The 6,465-nt window shown below is 37.8% G+C and overlaps 1 pseudogene; it reads right to left on the bottom strand.

Annotated features, from left to right (window-relative positions):
• Positions 1–3,647: 3,647 nt before the first annotated feature.
• On the bottom strand, positions 3,648–4,605 carry LOC114532808 (annotated as a pseudogene).
• Between the last annotated feature and the right edge of the window lie 1,860 nt (positions 4,606–6,465).

Below are 6,465 nucleotides of genomic sequence, written 5' to 3'. Positions count from 1 at the left end.
TATATTTATGAAACGCTAAAAGCATACAATCGATCACAGCTAGATTCATGCTGTTTATATACGAACTATATAAATTCTTCTAGAATATTAGGATGTACTATCCAATTTGCTAATTCGCTTTGCTTAAGCAGTTGAGCTGTCAGTGCTGTGAAGCAAATCAAGTCTTACATTCAGATGCCTTAAAGTCTTTTTTATCCATTGACATTTGTATTCTTTTGCTGATTTCCATATTTTGCATCAAATGCAGATAAAATATGCAATTGAATTGATCGTCTAAATTGCCTGACTGAATCACTCAGATTCGTGCAATGTTTGACTTATTTTATACTAGATTACTGTAAGCATAGGCATATGTTTTTATTCCTATTTTACAATGAGCTAAATGTTTTTGTTATTTAGTGCTTTTACCGGATCTTCACGTGGTTTCTGATTACACGTCTTCTCGAGCGCGTTCAAAGTTCAAAGTATTTTGTGATGTTTTGTTACTCTTCACATGAAGCCAAACATTTACATGGACTCTTACAACAAAAACAAATAGCATATTTCAAAAACAAATATAATGTTACCAAAAAATGTTCTATTTTGTTAAACATGTGCAGTGCTCAGGGCCTGTATTTTCGCTAGGCGGAATTTTGCACTTCTTGCCGGGATCCCGCTTAGACGGGACGAGAAATTGCCATATAAACACTCCATCCCGCTTGGCCGGGATGATTCGCGATTAACATACATTAGGAGCATGTGTATATATTGGCATATTCGTTTTCTCCAATAAAACATGCCGTCGAAGGAACCTGCGCTACAAAATGAACTTCATATAAACACGCCATCCCGCCTAGTAGGCGAGTTTCCTGGCTAAGCGGGATGAAAACATCCCGTCCCGGCTAGACGGGATCATATAAACAGGCCCTAAAGACTTTGACTTCAACGAGCTGCAACTCGCAAGACAGCGTTCTCTCCTTTACCCTTCGACAGCGGGAAAAACACTCTCGGGTCTATCTAACACCGGGGAAATTGGTATTCATGACACTGTAAAATGGCTATTTTCAGACGATTCGTTTTTGCCGAGTGCAATCTACAAATCCTTTGGGTAATTGAACATTTATAAATCTTTTTTCTTTATAGCGAATTTACTCGAATTTAATCATAATATAAACCAGCCTATTTCAAAACAATTTCGAGATAAAAGTTAGAACTTGATATAGCACATATTGACCTACATAATGACGTCATTGACAGTGTTCTCGCTAACAGGTATTAATTCATGTACAGCCCCAGCGGGTTAACGCTCAATAGAGGTTCACTTTACGTGTTTTAAACCTGCTATTGCTATTAGTTAAAACGGATTTAGTTTACTAACATTTCATATAACAATTCACTTGGACCCTAAAATGCTCGCAGCAATCCCTACCTTGCAGGTAACCTAGTTTATATCTTTTTCCCTAGGTGACAAAAGTTGCCTAAAATTTTGTACAATCAAAGATAGAGTTATTATCTGTCACAGGCCTTAAAAGGAGACCGGCTTTTTACTTAAGTAAGTTATTTCGGCCTCGCTCTGTCTTTTTTTGACTCGAAACAGACCATGGCTGCATCGCCTTCGTCTTCTTCGAGTTAAAACATGACAAAACGAGGCCGAAATAACTTACTTAAAAAAAAGCCGGTCTCCTTTTAAGGCAACTTTTGTCACCTAGGGAAAAAGATATAAATCAAAATATAATTTTCCGCGATTCGGATTTCACGGCCAAACATTGCTCCATCACCTTTGTCTGTTTCGAGTCAAAACAAGACAGAGCGAGGGCGAAATAACTGATTTAAACAAAAAAGCCGGTCTTCTTTTAAAGCCTAATTAAGTGATATTTACATTTTTGCTGCTTTGTTACAGCTTTATTATATTATATTAATAATAAAACTATTTTAAGAATGCAATTTGCTGACAGTTTACGTTGCATGTTTTTCCTTTTTGCGAACTTTTACGTTTATGCAAAGTGCGTTGGACATGATAGCAAAAAAAGCCGGCAAAAGCCGATCTTGGCATATATTGCATCGTAAAGCTGAATAAATTTTAAACCATTTAATGTCATTAAATTCACCTAAGGCTACCTAGTGTTCACGCAGCATCTATTTTGATTTCTTCACCGTGTGTAAAAAAGTTTGCTGTTAGTCAAACTGAATATGAAATCACTGGCAAACGAAACATATTTTCTCATTGATGGGGAAAGTTCCTTCATCAAGATGTTCTTAAATTGCACAAGGGAGTATTTTTTTTGAAAATTAATATGCCAATTTCAAATAGAAGTAAATCTTACCTCTCTCATCACCCTGTTTCCCAAAGTTGCATAAACTTCTTTTTGCCGCCATGATTTCGTTTGACTTCTTGCTTTTCTTCTTAAACGTGCGCTAGATCCAGTCCTCGAGTGCATCACACATAGATCAGGTCATAATGAGCGCGTTTCTACGCCCGTGTTTTCCAGCGCCCTGATAGAATCATAGACAATCCAGAAGACATTGTCTATATATTTGTTGTTTTCTTTATAAGTTGATGATCCTATTTAAGTATTTATATCCATAGATAGGCCCTTTCTATATTAAATATTTAATATTCACTACATCTATCGAAGTATCATGTAACCACAAAACACATAACATCAATAAAATCACATTATTTTACTAAACAAGTATTCAGTCTACATTGGTACACTAATGCAGATATGGTCTTTTTACTTGCTTTTGCATGTATCACATCTCCACTTTCTTTTAGTCTTGATAGCCCACTCAGGGATGTCAACACACAATGGGTGATACCAAGCATTGCAATTTGAACATTGTACATATTCTTTCATGTCATTAGGCCTCCTGCAGACACAGTAGATTGCAACAGATATTCTTGTGGAGCCTAGATGACGTGGTACTCTTCGGGTAGTCTTTGGGAACAAAGCCATTCTTCTGGACTCCAAACAGTTGACATAGTGCTGTCGTAAGCCTTATTGGTCATATGATTGTGTAGATGGATTAATACCATTGCATAAATCTGTTGCAATGGCTAGTGAAAGAAGGCCACAATCATTGTAAGTGATTTGTCTTTGAACTCTCTCATTGACAAACGATATTGCTTCACCTGTGTACATGAGCATATGGCAGGCATGGCGAATTGCAACTGAATTTGCTGTGTTGTAAAGAGTATCATAAATTTTGATAGTACCAGGACCAGATGATATTGTACTCATACAAACCCAGTGGGCCCCAGTGTTGACAATTTGCACAAACTCACTCATTCTTCTCGTTAGGAGCTTTTGCCATTGCACGTAATCTTGTCAGAAGCTTATCTTTTTGTTCTTTTGTAACCCCATTTTTGCCTTTGTTAACCCATCGAACCCAGGCCTGTTCGCGATGAAAATCACACAGATACACAAGGCAGTCTGGAAAGAAAAAACATTGTCTGTAGATTAATTTAATTGCGCAAGTGCAGTGCCTTGAGTTTTTGCTTCAATATTACATAGACTATCGACAAAATATTTTTTATAACAGCATTTCCTTACCTGGAAAAAGTCTTTCAATGGCATTAATTTCTGCTTCACAGAAATCGACCATGAAGAAATCGGGGTTCCAATTTTGATTCCAACCTTGCAGTATGCAAAGCTTCCCAAATGGAATTAGCATCTTCTTGTTGGACCACAAAAGAAGCAACAACGCAGTAATCGACATTGGTTTTGACGCACATGAAGAACATAAGAAGAGCATAGCGAGACGTTTTATATGTCGCATCAAGTAGGCAAATATCACCTCCATATCTCTAGAGAATTTCCTTTGCCACTGTGTTTGGTGGACCAGAAGAAGATTTTTTAATTGGTCTTGTTGTTTTATTTCAACGATGTCATCATCACAACTATGATCATCTGCATAATCACCATCATTCTTTCCATCATCTCCGCCGGTGTTCACATGGCTGTACGGTCGGAAATAGAATTTGTCATCTGGATTTTCCTTCTGCCATTCTTTAATTTTGGATTCTAAGTTTTCTTGATCAATATTTGAGTTTCTTTGCTCCACTGTTGCTCTGTACATATGATTCCGTACATCAACGCTAGTAGGGAAGAATCTCCTGTTTGTCACTTCTGGTGGTTGTTGTCCAGCAAATATTTCCTTCTTCACGTAATATTAATAGCAGGTGACGTTGCATCTCAGAGACACGATTAACTCCGTTTGATACCAATTCCTGTATCTTCTTCACCAGTCTCTCGTCAATAGGTTGAAGGAGTCCAGAGATATAAGAATATAGATTTGAAGAATTTAATTCATGTTAATGTTCAATGGACTCGCGCTATTTTGCAGCCTTTAAAAACTCACTCGTGCTTGTTAATCCGTAATTGCACTCGAAATTATACTATTACCTACACTTATACTTTATGATTTTTTATAGGGAACTGCATTACCTGTGTGATTATTATTGAAGTATTGTATGACAACTGTAATTTATTTTATGCAAAACAAATGTACCTTTCCTGTCAGGTGAAACGAATGGTCCTTTTCCCGAGGCAGAGTAATATATATTCTTTTCTCCGTAACGATGCTCTCATCTTTGAGGCGAGCATCACGCAAGATTTTTGACATCATCTCTTTCTTTTTTTTCTTATCTTCCGTAATCTAAAGAATGTACAAATTAATGTATTCCCTGTTCTCGTTGACCAACATTAAAAATCAAACCGGAACCTTTTTCGCTTAGAAGAGTCTCGTGCAGACAAAGCAAGTGCATAGCTACAATAAAGCAACAAATTGCGAAGCACTCGAAAAAAGGACTCCGCGATTGAGATGAAGTTCTAAATTGAATTTGACTCAATGACCTATTGTGTCACACTATTGATAAAACATTCTGTTCATCAACCTCATTATATGTTCTGTTAAGACCAACTCTGCCAACGCTCCATATGGAGCGAAATGTTCTATCTGGTCCGATTCGCAAATTATTTTCCTAGTATATCTCAGGACCAAAAAGTTGCAAATCTCCATATCTCAGGACCAAAATATTTCAACCTTTTATTTCACGCCCTGCGACGTTGTTTTATCAGAAGATTTCTTTTCCAGACGCATGCACGCGAATTTTTTTTTCCTTATCCGGTACAATCCACGGATTATTTTCCCGAGTGGAAATTGGCCTTTTTTAGCCTCACCTTAAAATCTGGAAACTTCACTATTTTTCTCATGTGAATTCTGGCAGGACAGCCGCATCTTTTCGTGTCTTGTACCAAAAAACGACGTTTGGGATGATTATAGTTGTGATCAACTCCATCCTAAGAGCAACCTATTTTTATTATTAAAAAGTAAACTAAGTATAGTATGTTAAATGGTTTTATACAAGAACCTTTTGCCCTTTGGTAGGAAGTTTTGGTATGAAAACATTTTATGAGCTGTGGAAGTTAACCTTATTGTGGAGTTACATGCACCCTAGGAGAAAAGAGGACGGTACTAAAGAGCGATGAGTTTACTATTTCTTTCTCCCAGGCCTTGTAATATTACATTGGTATTACATTAGTATTACATTAGTTGGTATTAGATTACACAATTGTGGTACTTACAGCATGTTCAAACTTCTTTAAAGCCTCCTCTTCTTTCTTCGCTTTATTTTTATCGGGTCCATTTTGGCAATCTAGAATTCTTATTCCAGCAATTTCAAATGGGATTCCGTCAAACTCGAGCTTGAACCCTGTGGTCTCCTGTGGGTCTTGCCATCGCACGCGATGTTTTCCATGAGTTTTGGCATTTTCGTTGCCCGTTGTGTCACTGAACCCCGTTGTTTCTTTGAATACAGTAAAGCAACTAGTGGTGGCAATTTCGTACGCTTTAATGAGCTCATATGCTGTAATCTCGTCCTTAACATATCCTGTGAAACGATCAAACTGTTCTGTAAAAAACGATGCCCACGGGTCGCTTGATGTTGCAGTCGCCATTTAATTTAAATTTTGCACGAAATTCAATTTGTTTACATTTAGGACCGGAAATTATAATTAAAATATTCCGCATTCATAAATAGAATAAAAATAATATGGTAATTACTGCTGATAATATATTTAATGATTTCAGGCTCAAGGGGCTTTAGTCGATCCTATCTAGTGCCTTCCTTTTCTGCCAGGCGCTTCCTTTCCCGCGTCCTCCCCAGAACTCCTTGCGCGCTCGCTCAGCTTAGCCACTGATCTATGCAATAGTCTGTAGTGTTCCTATATTTTTTTTTAAAAAGCGCCTGGGAACGAGGCTGGTGCAGGGGACAGTTGTTCAATGCTGGGTTAGTGCTAACCCTGGGCTAAATCTTAATCCACTGTTTTGGTTTAAAAGTGCTTCTAAACCGCTGATCATTTAAAAAAGTCTCATTGCGGCCCATAGGCGTAGAATAGGGGGGCGCTGAGGGGCTGGAGCCCCCCGGAAAGTCTTACTGGGGTGGTAGCCAGCGCACACGAACTGCTATGCAAATCTCCCATA

The sequence above is a fragment of the Dendronephthya gigantea genome, unplaced genomic scaffold (genome assembly GCF_004324835.1).
Source record: "Dendronephthya gigantea isolate DGI-Jeju-01 unplaced genomic scaffold, DenGig_1.0 000081F, whole genome shotgun sequence".
Classification (NCBI taxonomy): Eukaryota; Metazoa; Cnidaria; class Anthozoa; order Malacalcyonacea; family Nephtheidae; genus Dendronephthya; species Dendronephthya gigantea.
The sequence above is the reverse complement of the archived record's forward strand: the minus strand, read 5'-3'. Positions and strand labels throughout refer to the sequence as shown.